The 17,252-nt window shown below is 46.0% G+C and overlaps 1 pseudogene; it reads left to right on the top strand.

Annotated features, from left to right (window-relative positions):
- Positions 1–260: 260 nt before the first annotated feature.
- LOC112076562 (tectonin beta-propeller repeat-containing protein 1-like) overlaps positions 261–17,252 on the top strand; it is a 20,082-nt pseudogene continuing 3,090 nt past the window's right edge.

Consider the following 17,252-nt stretch of genomic DNA (forward strand, 5'->3'; position numbering starts at 1 on the left):
ATTTGAAGCACTTGGGCATGCAAATATCATGATTATTGATAAATATTATTGAGTCAACTAAAACCTACCTACTGTTTAATTATTTACACCTAACTTGTGCGGAATCATATATTAAGATACGGTAGTAGGCGATATGTGCGCCGTCTCACTTCTCCGTCAAACAGCTGTAGCCGTTCGGAAAAATATACAAGCCCACGCAGTTTGTCCAATCAAAAGACGAGATTCGGGACACCTGGCAGAATGTTAAGCCAATCCGAGTAACAGTTCCTCCATTTCCTGTTGTGGATTTGGAACGAGACATACCTTCAGAATGGGAATAAAAAGCGGATAGAATAGAATAATCGGGTGGATGATTTGTCCCACTAAATGCAGCTAAACCTACAAGAACGGGGAAAGAGAGTAAGTAGGGCATTTTAACCTCTATGTTGCTGTTGTAACGGAATATTGGATGATATGTTCGGGGACAGGACGAAAGTGGAGTCTATCAAGTCAGTGACACTTTGCAGGACAGGACTAGATGCATTGAAGTTGTCATGTTTTGCTGTTTGTCATCMCCTCAAACCACAGTCAGTTGCCCGAAATATTCCTATTTCAATTTTCCTATTAATATTGAATTTCTTTCCATGCTGGGGTGCATCAACATGCATGGCAGGTGTCCGGTTTTAACGCACCTGGGTGTCTGATATCATGACGCGTCTTATCAGTGACCATTGACAACCGTTGATCGGTTTTCGTTATTCAGGTGCAAGCAGCTCCTTACTCCGTTATTCCTCGGTGCATTGGCTATGAAATCCACATAACCAGGCTACTCTAAACTGTTTAAGCAGCCTGCCCACACCGTTGACAGCATATAATTGGGACCGATGACACATCCAATTTTGCCATTCCAGTATTTATAGTGTTAGTGTTCCCACACCGCCGTATCTCCACGTTGCAGCACGTGTTTACCGGAGATGAAGGCGACCACCTGTGGTAATTAGCTGTGTAGAGTGCCCCAAACACCTGTGTGTGGCCCAACGGAAGAAGGCCGCGAGAAACGTGTTATAACTGAACAATACTAGAGGCTTCAACTGTGATAAAGCCGATTAAAACAAGTGTACCGTAAGTGTATATTTTGCATTTCTAAAATGTATTTTTGATATGAAAGTAAATGGCTTTGTTTCTAGAACCGTATCACAATTGAGAATCGATTCACATGGCTGCCAGAGCCAGTCTACCTCCTGATAATAACAAGGTACTTGGACCTTAAGGAGTAACGGTAGGCTCGCCTACACTCCTTAAKAGCACATTCTTGGGCTAGTAGGTAGGCTACTGGAAAGAAAAAACTGACTGTGTAGAAAACAAATCTGCTGACCGCTAAGSCAAAGATTTGTATAACTAACTCAAGATAGTCTAGACTGTCGTTTCCAATGGGAGCAAATGATTCATAATGGGCAGAGCCAAGCACGAGCTAGCGAGATCCTATTTGCGTTTTCTAGCATGTATTTGCATCTTTCCGTTAGGGAACGCCTACTATGTGAAGTGCAAGTGTGCAATAACTCTACAAAACTTACAGTTCACTCTGTTCTTAACAGATTTTAGTTTTGTGAACAGAACTGTATTCCGATCAAATGTTTAATCAATGAGAGTTAGCAGAATGCTGGCCAAAATCCGTTTCCCTCCATCTTTTCCCACTGCCTTGGCTTCCTCACGTCACCACAGTTGGTGGCGAGTGGAAACGCTAACCTCAATGCTTCAGATTATACAACCGGTGAAACATCTGGCTCATTATTCTAACTGTGCTAATCTAATCATCCATTAAGAGTCTAGACAACGCTCAGCACAGAGCATTGTTGTGTACGGTAATGGCCGGGCCAGTGTGGTGAAGGATTATAAACTGCCCGTGTTTATCATCAGGCCCCATCATGTCTAGCTCGCTCCTATGGGCAGTGGACGTATACGGGAAGGTGTACAGCCTATCCACCACCAGAGGGCGCTGGGAGCGTGACGAGCACCCCTCCTGGAGCTAAAGCGCGTTACCGCTGGACAGAGGTGCAGCTGGGGAATTGGCTGTGACCACCATGTTTACCTCAATATCGACCCTGGGGAGGTGCCAATTCGCTATCGAGAGGAGACCTATGAGAACCAGGTATTGTGATAATGCCATGTCACCTCTGCCTCGCCAACATTTACTTATTTAAAAATGTGTGTGTGCGTGCCTGCCTGCATATGCACATGCTTGCTTAGTGTCTGCGTGCTCAATTGTACTTTACAAAACTGTTTGTGTGGTTTCAGAGGTGGAACCCAGTGGACGCTTCACTGACGTGCTGCTGCCCACTGACCGTTGGGCCTGGAGTGACCTCACAGGGTAACCGCCCAGCCACTGCACAGCTTCCTGTTGCCCTCAAACAGCTGGGAGTGGGAGGGGGACTGGTACGTTGACCAGGTCTGCGCTGGAGGAGACCCCACTGAAACTGGGGTGAGAGACTGGAAGTTGGAACGCGAACTATTGCGCAACAAGTCTGGGTAGCAGGCTTTCAGGTGCTCAATAACACTATGGAGTGCATCTCAAACGATACCCTATTCCCTAGTGCACTACTTTTGATCAGAGCCCTATAGCTCCTACTCAAAAGTAGTGCACTCTAAAGCCTTGGATTCATTAAAACACAGTGCTGTTGATTGAGACGGGCCAACTGCTGACCTCTGAACTCTTTCACTTATCAGCTTAATTGTGTGTGCGTGCATCTGTGTGTTTAGGGCTGGGAGTATGCAGTGGACTTTCCTGCTAACTTCTCCAGAGAGAAGAAGTGGAACTCATGTGTTTGTCGCAGGCGATGGATTAGAGACAGATATACAAAGCCAGAGGCTCTTGGACCAAGGTACAGTATGTTGGCCCACAACATGACTTGATTTGGTCCTCTCACCTAATTGTGAGCAAATGTCGTCCACCATTAGTTCTGTGTGAGATCTTTTTCCGAGCCTGGTCTATTGTCTTGCCAACACACGCGTGACAATGACCATAGAATTTGTGAAGACAGCACAAACCGTTCTAGGACCAGGCTAGGAGATGCCCACTGAAGGCTACATGCACTCCTGTAGTATTACAATAACTCCAGTGAAAATAAAACTCTTGTTTAGAATTCCCGTATGACTTACCCACAATAACAGATCCCCAGTTAGATATGACCTACTCGTTCTTACACAGTCTCTCTACGTACCCTAGATCCCCTCTGGACCACCCAAGCAGCTCTCGCCAGTGACAATAGCTGTGGAGGCTGGGAGATGAGAGACCCTGGGCGATATCACTTCCTGTGGGTGTGATCCACAAGGAGACAGGTCAGTGTGGCTGATCCACCACAGGTCTTCTGCTATGATGTTTCCTGTGCCTTAATTCACCTGCATACAAACACAGTTCTTCAACGCACATTGACAATACCTTTCAAATGTAATGTTGCTCACCTTCATGTTTGTACGAAACTCGCACACTCAGACCTGCATATCTTAAATATGATAACCTAAAAAACGTAACAATCTCAAAGTGTTGGCAACTTGGTGAGGTGTCAAATACAGCACACTAGACCATTGTGCAGTTCAAACTTTTGGCCACTAGAGAGCAGCATTACTCCAGCYATTGTCAATGCATTGCTTAACTTGGTCTTAGACTGTTCTTCATCTTTTACACCCAGTCTTGATCTACTATTCAAGGAATCTCTCAGCATACCATCCTCTATAGGGATAATATGTGAACATAWYTTCCATTTACACCACTATAAATATAATGGACTGAGGTCAACGTCACTTACATCAGTGAATGTGAGACTTTCAAAGCAGCGGTTTTCTAAGTTTGTCATATGAGGTGCTTATATGCGAAATGCTTTGCGTTCCTACCTTCACTAAATGTTGTGTATCAGTCATCTTTTAATTATCATCAAATTATAGTAAAAATCTGCGCACACAGTAACTGAACTTCGTTTGCATTTCAACCAGAATGTCTTAACTCTTGTAACCCTCAAGAGTTGAGATAACACAAGTCTTGAGAGGTAATGTGGACACACTCACGATAGTGTGATAACGACTAAGGCCCAGGGAAAGCTGAGTCAAGAACAGTTGAGACTAACCATGGCAGTGTTGCCTCCTCTCTCAGGTGTGGTTCAGGAGTGGCATCCTGCCACAGGTCCCTGAGGGCCAGTGTTGGGACGAGGTGGAGGCCCCCAGGGAGGTGGCCCAGATCTCTGCCGGACCAGGGGACTTGCTCTGGGCTGTACTCTGGGACGGACAGCTACTGGTCCGCACGGGCATCTGCCTGGACAGCCCTACAGGTATGGGGTGATATTAGGTCCACACAACCATCTTCTAGTATACTGATGATGTATTTGGCTATGTGTATTTGGCTATGTGTAAGGGATCATGTAGACCATGACTTGTATGATGTACCAGAGTTGGATGTGAAGCTAGGTAAAATTTGTGCTCTTTTGGCATATTTTACGCTTTTGTCCTATACAGCAGGTTTCCTCTAAAACCATTGGTAGTACTAGAGAGATTGGCAAACTTTGCTTCACAAGCTTTTGACTCGGAGTTACAGAGAACCCTGTTAGGTCAACTTTCTTGTCCTTTTATTGATTTTACACAATGACAGTACAAATAGTTTCTCTACTACCCTATCAGGTTCCTCCTGGGTGGTGGTGGATTCTCCCCCAGTAAAGGAGGGCGGAACCATCCATGTTGCTGTGGGGGTCAGCGTGGTGTGGGCCGTCACTAAGGACTACAAAGTGAGAYAACATCCACCCCTTCCTGAACTTGTCTCCTAACCAGGAAGGACTCTGGGCCCTGTTGTAGTCTGTAGAGCAGTACAGTAGCCTCTCCTACAGAGAAGATCTATAAAGTGTGTGTGTGTGTCCAGGTGTGGTTTCGGCGGGGGGTGAACTCCCATAACCCCTGTGGCTCAGGATGGATCAGCATCGGAGGGGAGATGATGATGGTGGATGTGGGACTCAATGCAAGGTGAGCAACAGGGGATTTATAGACACTAGATGAGACAACACAGGGGATTTACATACACTAGATGACTAATAGGAGTGCTGTGTTGAAGCCACTCCCCACATGTAAAACTATTTTGGAAGGTATAGAAATGCATTTATTAATGTGTACATTTGTTTTTGCCACGTTATTCTATTAAAGACACCTTAATTCATACTTTAAAATGATATTATGCAAGCTAAACATAAAAATATATTTAAAAAAATTCCCTTAAAGTCAATTATTTTGAGATTACTGATGTTACTGTCCCCACTAAAACAAAATCATTAAATGCATGTAATTTTGTCCTTAACCTTTAATTGAAATACTGTAGAATTTCATTAATTCCCATGAAGCGTCCTTCCTACTGGGGAGTACCAATATGGCCGACCGGTTGCTTCAAAGTCTCTCAATGGCCAATACATAGCATCAGCATTCCAGGGTTTATATACATCATTGCACAACACACATCAGGACAATTTTTTTTCTGGTATATTGACATTTAGAAAATAGGACAAATACTGATCATTACAAGACTTTCTGGTTCTCTCTCTTCAATGGAGAGTGCTGTTTAGAACCTTAGAAGAGATGTGTTTGGCGGGGGGCTCTCATCCTCTGTGCCAACCGAGTTCTGATTACAGTACCATTCTCTCATGTCGGTTTGATGATTAAGCATAATTAGATCCTGCACACATCCATTCAAGTCCTCGTCTGCCCCTTCACCTCCTCCCCCTTCTTCCCTAGCCCAGGTCCTGGCATTCCAGCCTTGACGATTCACATTTCCCTGGTGGTGTATTTCTGTACAGGGCTGGAGTTGAAGTCAGGTGGAGGTTGAAGGGGCTGCTGGCTCTGTTTCCCTCTGCTGAGTCTGAGAGGAGTTGCTAGTACAGCAAACTCGCCCCTCTGCCCTCAGTCTCCATTCTCTCTTCTCCTTTCTACCCTTTCTCCCGTCTCCACCCCCTCCTCCTCTCCTAGGCTTGGGTGGTATCCAGCTTGTCATATCTTTGTAATCCAATGGTTAGCAATGCTAATAAGTAAATGTACAATCCCATAGAGAATGCATTGCATTGCGAACATTTTTATAGTCTCTGACCTAAAGTATTTGCAGGACAGACTTCCCAGCTCAAAGATATACAAGTAACAAAAAAATGCTACACAGTTTGCTGTACGCTCAAAACAAATATTAGACGGCAAGGCTGTTGATCCAGGAGGGGATTCTCTCCTGTTACCAAGATAAACTGGATTTTTGGAAGAAGATACCACTTAGCTAGATAGCTAACTATCTTATAAATTAGCAAACCAAATGTACAACTGCAGAGCATTTAGCACAGTGGTCACCAACCGGTTGATCACGTTCGACTGGTCGACCTCCAAAACATTCCTAGTCAATCACCAAAACATCTCTGTAAAAAAGCCAACGATAAAGCCTTGCTTGCCTATTTCTTTTATTAGATGTGCCTGATTCAGCAGCTCTAGTGCCGGGAAGGCAGTGTTCCCATTTTGAACCATTTCATGTGTCTGAAGGTAGAACTCCACCTACCCGGCAGGCCTAGAGGGCAAATAAAGTGCACTGTTGGCCACCTCTGGCCAATCAGATAGCACAGATGACCGTGTCTGCACAGTTTCTCGCGCCATAGACGGTTAAAAAGAAGCCTCGAACGCACAGCAAAGTTGCTGCTTTGAAATTTTAAAAACCATGACTAGCGAGAGAGTCAATGAATATAGCAAAGACTGCAAAGAACTGCTGTTTTTTAGTAAGTTTAAGTTGTTCAGCACTGTCAACATTTTGTTCAACACTTTTCTATAAGCCATAAAATGTGCATTCTCCCTACTTCCACTCACGCTACAACCAGCACTGCAGCTGCAATGAATGAGTATAGAAAGGGTTTCCATAAGCTTGCATTGTCATTTATTAGTGGCTTGTCTCTTTTAATATCAATAAATATTTCACTTTCTCTGGTCAGGAGTAACACATTTGGTGCATGAAGCAGAAATAATGCAATGTGACTTAAGTTTCGCTATCAGCTGGAAGACTGTCCTTTTCTCAGCAGAGAGGGAGAGGGGGAGAGAGGCAGCCTCACCGCTGCCTCTCACCTGACTGACTGTCAAATGCAGGCCATCAGTCCAGTAAAAAAATCAAGCTAATTATTATGCTCACTCAGTGTCTCACAAGTAATACAACAAATGATCTATTATTAGGCTAACACTAGGCTACCTCGCCCCAATAACAACATTGGCAGGACAATTCAAGCATAGCCAATAAGCGGTGATAAGCCTATAGCTTACTGCACAAACCTCGTTGCTACAGAACTGTTTTTAATTGGTTAATGTTGCAAAGGCTTACGTTAAGTCATCTTTAAAAAAATAAGGTGATCTTGACTCAGGTTGGTGACCACTGATTTAGCACAATTTAGCTGGTTAACTTAATGTTCTAAGATATCTAGCTGGCAAACTGTTAGTTGTGAATTCCATACATACTGTAACTAGATCACCTGGTTTGTGCTACACAGCAGTGAATAACTCACAAGTCTCTGGTTGTTTGGCTTGTAAACAAACAACACATGACTGGGGACTACCAGTAAGCTTCATAATGAAGAATGCAATCTTCTTTAGCTCCTAACATATTGCAGAAGTTGACTGCAGGTATTTACTTAAAAATAGCTACAAATATTCAAATGTACTGAGAAAAAACCCTTCAAATAGTTATTGAAAATAACTGTATTGAAAAACCATCCGGAGTATATACGGTATACTGCTAAAGCCTAATTTCTCCTGTCTCTCGTTTGTCGCCCCCCCCCCCCCCCCTCATGATTCGCCTGTCTCCCCTCTCCTACCCCCTCTCCTGTCTCTCTCTTCCCCCTCCTCTCTGAAACAGGAGCCTTTCTCCGCTACACTAACCAGCGGCCCCAGCCCAGCCTTATATATCCTTGGCCTATATTCTGAGTGCCATATTGGACACAAGCTAATTTGAGTAGGGCAATACATCATAGCCCATATTTCAGTCCTGTCCCAGAGTTATGGATGCCACTTGTATTAGATGGCACTAGGGTTAAATGGCCTTTTAAAGTAGTACTTGACGCAGTCCTTTGGGTCAGTCTATATTGGTTTTTACTGTATCTATATTGTATTTTTACTATATCATAATGTATTTTTACTGTGGCCATATTGTATTGTATTACTGTTTTTGTGTTCAACTGTTCTCTGGCATATATCCAACTTGACGCTCAACACCCTAGGTCTATTGATGTGTTGGTGCATCAATCTAAGTAACACAATAAATTAAGTCCTCATCAAAATCCATCAGTTTATGCAAGAAATATCTGCATGGGCTGCGTCTCATTCCGCCTGTCGTCCTTCCGCATATGCGGTGGAAAGTGGTAGAGCTACAGCTCTCAGACCAGGAGACATCCTGAAAATCTGTCTTCTCGCGAAAACGTCTGCAGCACTCAAACGGTTTGGCCTATAAACTAATATGACCACTCTATAGAAAGGGGAGACTCACGAACACGATGGTGTTCTTACAAGTGTCACGGGACTCAACGCTGATGTGACAACTTTTGTCTGCTACAAACTACTGACCCCACTGTAGAAAGGGAGAGATCATGAACATGGTGTCAGGGACTCATCTAAACGTAACCCATACAAATAATGTAAGGATGGAGGTCGTTTTGGGCCAACAAATAGACTTATAAGTAGTCAGCCACGGTGGGGGTTGATGTTTAGGATAACATTTTGTTTATGAAGAAGTAGTCCGCACGGTGGGGTGGGATGTTTAGGATAACACTTTGTTTATGAAGAAGTAGTCCAGCCACGGTGGGGGTGGGATGTTTAGGATAACACTTTGTTTATGAAGAAGTAGTCCAGCCACGGTGGGGGTGGGATGTTTAGGATAACACTTTGTTTATGAAAAGTAGTCCAGCCACGGTGGGGGTGGGATGTTTAGGATAACACTTTGTTTATGAAGAAGTAGTCCAGCCACGGTGGGGGTGGATGTTTAGGATAACACTTTGTTTATGAATAGCCTTTATAAATGCTTTATTTAAAGGTGTGGGCGTTGGAGAGGACCGGTGGCTGTACTTCAGGAAGGGTGTCACCCCATCGGAGCCAGTGGGAGGGGCTGGATACCTGTTTCTGCCCAATGGGGTCACAGCAAAGAGATGGTCCAACCCAGGTCAGTTACATACAGAGAATGCTCACTTTCCAGTTTTTTTGCATTGTATTAGATTTCATGTATTTTGTATGCTGACATCTCAAAATAAATATTCCATGTAAATGGCCATATCATCTTGTAAATGCCTGGACGCTCCTTCAGTTTCATAACGGACATGCATTTCAAAGAAATATACAGCGGTGCTGGCTAGACCAGCTAGATGGTCCATATTGGGTGGACAGAATGTTTGGGTGGTGATTAGGTGTCATGTGACACGTCTAGTAATTAGATTTAGCCACAGGCATTTTATTTATTGCTCAGAACCACCCGCTGGCCGCCAGTTGGGGAACACTGGTGTATATGTTCTTAACAATTACTGTACACAAGACGGAGATGCAGTTTAATTCTGATAGTTCTGTCATGTTATCAAATGATTTACTGAACTCTTTGGCTGTACACAACAATATGTATGTGTGTCTTTGTGATGGGTGCATTTATACTCATATGAGTGCCCCCCCCCCCCCTTCCGTCTCTGTTATCCAGTGCTGGCTGTGAGTTCGGGGGACAGTGCGACAATGCTTCCCATGGCTCTGTTCTGACCTGCGAGGACTCAGGGGACACAGAGCTCCTCCTCACCACCACCCCCCAAGGCCACAGGAAACCCCAAAGCCTTCATCCCACCAGTGACAGCTTCATCTCCAGCCTGGTGGCTGACCGTGAGCCCCTGAGGACCCCCACACCCTCCCCCAAAAAGCCACCCCAGGGGAAGGACAGCGAGGCCACCCGCACCCGATGTGCAATGTGGACCTGGAGGCAGCCAGAGCCCAGGAGAGGCATCTTCTCTAGGCAGGGCAGGGGACGTGGGACCCCCCACCTCAGTGGCCACCTACCCCTGGGTCTGGAGTCTCTGGGTTTGGGGGAGGAGGACGGGCCTGTATGGGCCTGGATCTCTGGCGGAGGCTGTGACGTGGACCATACAGCTCAGATGACCTGGCTCAGGCCTGCAGGTATGGAGGGAACAGTCACCAGCCTATCAGAATTTTCAGACCACTACCTAAAGTATGAAACGCACCAAGAATCTCACTGCTGATAGACTGCCGATAGGTACTAGAGCCACACGGTCCCGTGTGGCTCAGTTGGTGAGCATGGCGCTTGCAACGCCAGGGTTGTGGGTTCATTCCCCACGGGGGACCAGGATGAATATGTATGAACTTTCCAATTTGTAAGTCGCTCTGGTAAGAGCGTCAGCTAAATGACTTAAATGTAAATGTAATGTTACTTATCACAGTGGGAGGCCGTTCCTTCTCTTGCTAGAACAAAAGCGGTACCTGCTGCGTGCCGACCCGCTAGCGACCAACCTACCAATTCTACTTGTAGAATCACAATGCTCGTCAGTGGTCAACAACTTGACTTTGAGCCAATCAGAGAGCACGAACCCTCATGTGGGGGAGCCACCAACAAAAAAACGTCCACGGATGAGCCGCTAGCTGACTAGTGGGGGCTATTCAGCAGGATAAATGTCCCAAAAAAGTAAAACCTGCAATGTTTTGTAGGAGCTCGAGGTGAGACACCATCCGTCAGCSCAATCTTAGCCTCTGTTGTGCTAGCTAGRGAATATGCMAACGCTAGCTAGCTAAACATTTGGCTATGGGCTGGCACTGGCAGTATGGGATTATGGAGAGTGAATTCGTCATCTTGCTAGGTATTGTCTGTGTGAATACTTAAAGAGATTGACTGCTGACACTGTTCAGAGGCAGGTAAACGTTACAATGTTACCGGTGTGTCTGAGCTCTACTTAACTTCACTTAACTAGTTAAATAGGCTACTTCTATTAGTTTTTCCTGGTGAAGTCACATGGTTAAGGAAAAATCCTTGTCCTGATATCTCTATCAAACTCTTATATCACTTGTTTATCCTGTCTGTTATCTGTGTGCACCAGACCCATGCTCCACTGCCCTGTCCATCGCCCCTGTTGAACCAGAAGCCTCGACGGCTAGGAAGGCCGAGACCACCACCAGTAAGGAGCCAGTGGAGAGAAGTGCGGTAAGACGTCACGTTCTCACGTTTAGTCTTGTGACAGACTGTTAATAGTTTAACATCACTGATTATTTTTTTTAGGAGTCATGATTTTGCTGAGGTGATGCTAGAAGTAGGGACAGTGACTTTTTAAATGGAGTTGTCTAATGAACACTATACGGGTCAGTCTGTGTGGGTGAGGAAGGGCAGCATGCGCTGGTGGAGGGACTGGAAGCCCTATCGCTGGGTGGATGTGGGCGTGGCCCTGGAGCAGTCCACCAARGTCAATGACAAGAGGGATGCCATCTTCTTCATCTACTTCACCCAGTATGATGAGAAGAAGGTGAGGGAGACTCAATGACACTCAAATTCCTTAAACATCCATCCATCCTTCCTCTCTTCATTGAAGTAGTCACTGAATAGAAATGACTGGAGAGGTGAAAGCCATGTTGTGGAGCCAATGTCTTTCTCACCTACAGTATCTAAAGAGTAGATACCTACTACTCAGAATATACCGCTATGCTACCTACTGCTTGAATTGTTCAATCATTTTCATTTCTAGATTGGTTGTCAGTGGTCAGAATGTATCCACTTTCTCCCGCTCCCTGTTTCTCTATCTTTCTCAGTACCTCCATGTGTTTATAAGTGATGTGACGGTGCTGGTTCCTGTGCTCAAGGAAAACTCCCATCTGCCTTTGCGGTGTACACGTCAGATAGCACAAAACAAAGATGGCCGCTGATCCTGCTGCACAGACTGAGAAGGACATGGCTGACTGGGTAGGTCTGGAAAGGCCTCCATTCAGATAGAAACAGCACATATGTTTTGAAGAGAGAATAGATAGATATTCTAATGCAATTGTTTTTTTTTTTTTTTACCTAGATTTTTTTTAAATGCAAATTCAAAACATTTTACAACAGCCTTCACGCTAACTTCCCAATTGAAGTAGCCTTGCCAGAGATAAGAGATTAGGGCTGAGTCCCAAAGGCACTCTATGGGCCCTGGTCAGAAGTATGCACTACATAGGGAATAGGTGCCATGTGGGGCACAGCCACAGTACTTATCATAAGAGAGGATACCAGATGCTCTAGAAAGTTTCACTGTTGTCCACATGCAATGTAAAGCCTTTACCTAAAACCACTTAGTAAATGTAGCCAGTAATATTACTATTATCCATCTGGACTGTACCATTGGCCATTCTCTGAAGGGGTGTCATTGTCTTTCCTGTGCAGCTGTCCCTGTTGGCTGGTGCTGCTGCGAGGCCAGAGGGATCAGGGAACCCCCTCCCGACAGGCCCTGTGGTCAGTCACCTCCAAGGGGGACGTGATGGTCCACGAGCCTCTCCCTGTCTGGAGGCCCCGGCACACACCTTGCCTGTGACATGATGTGAGCTTTACCTTTACCAACATAACACACATTGAGCTTTACCTCTTCCGACATACCACACATTGAGCTTTACCTCTACCGACGCGCCACACATTGAGCTTTACCTCTACGACAGCCACACATTGAGCTACCTCTACCGACACGCACACATTGAGCTTCACCTCTACCGACACGCCACACATTGAGCTTCACCTCTACCGACACGCCACACATTGAGCTTCACCTCTACCGACACGCCACACATTGAGCTTCACCTCTACCGACACGCCACACATTGAGCTTCACCTCTACCGACACGCCACACATTGAGCTTCACCTCTACCGACACGCCACACTTGAGCTTCACCTCTACCGACACGCCACACATTGAGCTTCACCTCTACCGACACGCCACACATTGAGCTTCACCTCTACCGACACGCCACACATTGAGCTTCACCTCTACCGACACGCCACACATTGAGCTTCACCTCTACCGACACGCCACACATTGAGCTTCACCTCTACCGACACGCCACACATTGAGCTTCACCTCTACCGACACGCCACACATTGAGCTTCACCTCTACCGACACGCCACACATTGAGCTTCACCTCTACCGACACGCCACAACATTGAGCTTCACCTCTACCGACACGCCACACATTGAGCTTCACCTCTACCGACACGCCACACATTATGACTTCACCTCTACCACCACGCCACACATTGAGCTTCACCTCTACCGACCGCCACACATTGAGCTTCACCTCTACCGACACGCCACACATTGAGCTTCACCTCTACCGACACGCCACACATTGAGCTTCACCTCTACCGACACACGCCACACATTGAGCTTCACCTCTACCGACACGCACACAATTGAGCTTCACCTCTACCGACAGCCACACATTGAGCTTCACCGTTACCACACCCGACACATTGAGTTCACCTCTACCACACGCACACATGAGCTTCACCTCTACCGACACACTCAGTTCTCTCTCCTTTTTTCATCCTTGCTCTTTTCAACAATGATTTGTCAAGTGATCTTTCTACCATGCTCCCCTCTAGCGCCCAGTGCAGAGCAGCCACTTACACACTGTAGCATGTTCCTTCACTGCTTTAAGGCCAAACAACCATGTACCTCTGTTCTTGCACTCATATAGCTAACACTTTGGATGTCCACTGTTGTTTTGCTAACATAACTCTCCTGACGTCGATCGTAGCTACTACTAATCTGCTAAAACAATGATCTTATCTCTGGTAATCTTAAGCATAGTGCTAAGCTCTAACTTCTGTCTTATTGCTAACAATTGGTGCAAGTGTCTGTCTCTTTTGCTGGATGCTAACCACAGGCGGCTGGTGGCACCTTCATTGAGGATGACGGCCTCATACTAATGGCTGGAACGTAATAAGTGGAATGTTATCAAGCACATGGTTTCCATGTGTCTGACACCACTCCAGATATTATGAACTGCTCGTCAGCCTCCTGTGATGCTAACGCTGTCTGGGCGCTAACTGCTAGCTGTACTGTCTGGTCCTGGTACAGGTTTTGGCTGCAGGTCCCGGGCCACCTGCGCTGTGTAGAGTCTAACAGTCTGGGTGTGGTGTGGGGGATCGGGTATGACGGCACCGCCTGGGTCTACTCTGGTTCGGGCAGCGCTGCTGGGGAAGAGCCCCCTCAGGGTAATAAATGACCCCACAACTCAGTCTTCCAGGCCACCACAGTCTTGGGTTGTGTTCATTAGGTACCAAACGGACGAAAACAGACTACCCAGACTTGTCCAATAAGAAACACTTATTTTCAATTTACTTTGCAAAAGAAAAAACATTTTCCCTTAATGAACATGCCGGTGATGGTTTTCAATCATTTCTTCCATGTAGCTGAAGTCATTGATTGACCTTAATTAAAGATGCAATCCAGCAAACACTGAGTACGGTTCTTGAGGACTGAAGTAGTTCACCCCTGCCTTAGACCGTGCCTTTGCTAGTCCACCCTGTAAGCTTTTTTCACCTTTACACTTTAAGCTTCTTTACCTTCAACCTACAGTAGGTTGACGGTAACAAAGATTATGACAAGTTTTGATTCCATGTGGAAACTGTTAGAAAATAAACAGTTATGGGATATTAGAATCCTCCTGTTTTAACCTTTGTCATCTTCAACCTAGCCTTCAACCTGTTTCTACAGCCAAAACAGTCAAATTACAAAGTGTTATAGCTAAGTTATATTTTAATACACATAAAGTAACAATTCAAAGTAATGTATTAGAGAACTAGATAGTCAATGGCCTTATTACTGATGAATAACTTACAACATCAGACTTACTATAGCAGAGTTGTGCCTTTCCTCTGTTTGTAGGAGACAGGGGCATCCTGCCCACACAGACAGATGGAAGGACTGTGTACGTCTTTGAGAACCAGCGATGGAACCCCATGACCGGATACACAGACAAGTACTACGATCTGTCTCACGTGACTGTTGGCTGGGTTGTAATAATGTCCTAGACACTTCCGACTGCTCCTCTACAGGTCAGTGTGTGTAATATACACTTGCCACCCTTGCAGGCTTCTCCCCACAGACCGGTCCCGTGGAGTGATGACAATGGCTTTACAGAGTGCACCAAGTCCACCACCCACCCACCCTCGCCTCAGTGGAGCTGGGTAGGTAGTCCTAGTCCCTGAACCCCTACACCCTCAAACCCCTTATTACAACTAACACACAGTCCAATGTTGTATTTAATGTAACTGTATGTTGACTTGTTAATGTTGTACTCTCCCCCTCCATCAACATGAAACATGCCTCTGCTTTGCCAGGTGACAGAGTGGCCGTCGACTTCGCTTTCTCAGGAGGGACAGACAAAGAGGGGTGGCAGTATGCAGCAGACTTCCCTGTGTAAAATACATATATACATTCATATTGTATCAACCCTATATAATGGCGAACACTTATCTTAGAAAAAGTAAAGTGTGTTGATTGACTGTGTTTGTGTCTGTCATGTAGGACGTTTCAGGCAACAAGAGCCTGAAGGACTTTGTCAGACGTCGGCGCTGGGTCAGGTATAGTCTCACTCACTCAAACATTCATTAGGAAGAGGAGGAGGATGATGATGATGTTGTTTGTTGTTTCCACACAGGAAATGTAAAATCACCCTGACTGCCCCATGGCAGGAAGTCCCACCAATCCCCCTAAGTGACATCACAGTGTTGCCGTCCCTGGCTCAGAGCAGTATGGAGCAGGTCCCAGTCTGGGGCCTCAGTGACAAGGGGGACGTCCTGTGTCGCCTGGGGGTCACCCCCCAAAACCCTGCGGTGAGGAACACACCCAACCTGGGACTTTAACCAAAGACACTCATTACTACATCACAGAATAACATCCTCTTTGCTTGAACAAACATCACTGTTATTCTTCTATATAACAGAGTTCAGCACCCTCTTCTTCTGGGAAGGCTTTCCACTAGATGTTGGAACATTGCTGCAGGGACTTGCTTCCATTCAGCCACAAGAGCATTACTGAGGTCGGGTGTCAGGCCTGGCCCGCAGTCAGCGTTTCAATTCATCCCAAAGGTGTTCGATGGAGTTGAGATCAGGGCTCTGTGCAGGCCATTCAAGTTCTTCCACACCAATCTTGACAAACCATTTCTGTATGGACCTTGCTTTGTGCACTGGGGCATTGTCATGCTGAAACAGGAAAAGGCCTTCCACAAAGTTGGAAGCACAGAATCGTCTAGAATGTAATTTTATGCTGTAGCGTTAAGATTTCCCATCACTGGAACAAAGGGACCTAGCCCGACCCATGAAAAACCACCCCAGACCATTATTCCTCCTCCACCAAACTTTACAGTTAGCACTATGCCTTTGGGCAGGCAGTGTTCTCCTGGCATCTGCCAAACCCAGATTCGTCCATCGGATTGCCAGATGGTGAAGCATGATTAGTCACTCCAGAGAATGGGTTTCCACTGCTCCAGAGTCTAATGGCGGCGAACTTTACCCCATTCCAGCTGATGGTTGGCATTGCGCATGGCTATCTTAGGCTTGTGTGTGTGACTGCTCGGCCATGGAAACCCATTTCATGACGCTCCAGACGAACAGTTCTTGTGCTGATGTTGCTTCCAGAGGCAGTTTGGAACTCGGTAGTGTTGCAACCGAGGACAGACGATTTTTACGTGCTTCAGCAGTCCCGTTCTGTGAGCTTGTGTGGCCTACCTCTTCGCGGCTAAGCCGTTGTTGCTCCTAGACGTTTCCACTTCACAATAACAGCACTTACAGTTGACCGGGGCAGCTCTAGCAGGGCAGAAATCTTATGAACCGACTTGTTGGAAAGGTGGCATCCTATAACAGTGCCACGTTGAAAGCCACTGAGCTCTTCAGTAAGGGCCATTCTACTGTCTTTCTCTATGGAGATTGCATGGCTGTGTACTCAATTGTATACACAGGTCAGCAACCGGTGTGGCTTAAATAGCTGAACCCACTAATTTAAAATGCGTGTCTACATACTTTTGACAATGTTTTGTTGCTAGTACTGTAAATATGTTTTTATGTTCTATTACATTCTGTGGTGCTGTCCTGTTGATTGTTCATGCTATCTCTGACCATACCATCCCAGGGTTCCTCGTGGCTCCACGTGGGTACTGACCAGCCCTTCAAGTCCATCTCCATCGGGGGAGGTCACCAGGTGTGGGCCATCGCCAGGGACAGAGCTGTGTTCTACAGGGGCTCAGTGT

Source organism: Salvelinus sp. IW2-2015, unplaced genomic scaffold (assembly GCF_002910315.2).
Source record: "Salvelinus sp. IW2-2015 unplaced genomic scaffold, ASM291031v2 Un_scaffold3841, whole genome shotgun sequence".
In the NCBI taxonomy this organism is placed as follows: domain Eukaryota; kingdom Metazoa; phylum Chordata; class Actinopteri; order Salmoniformes; family Salmonidae; genus Salvelinus; species Salvelinus sp. IW2-2015.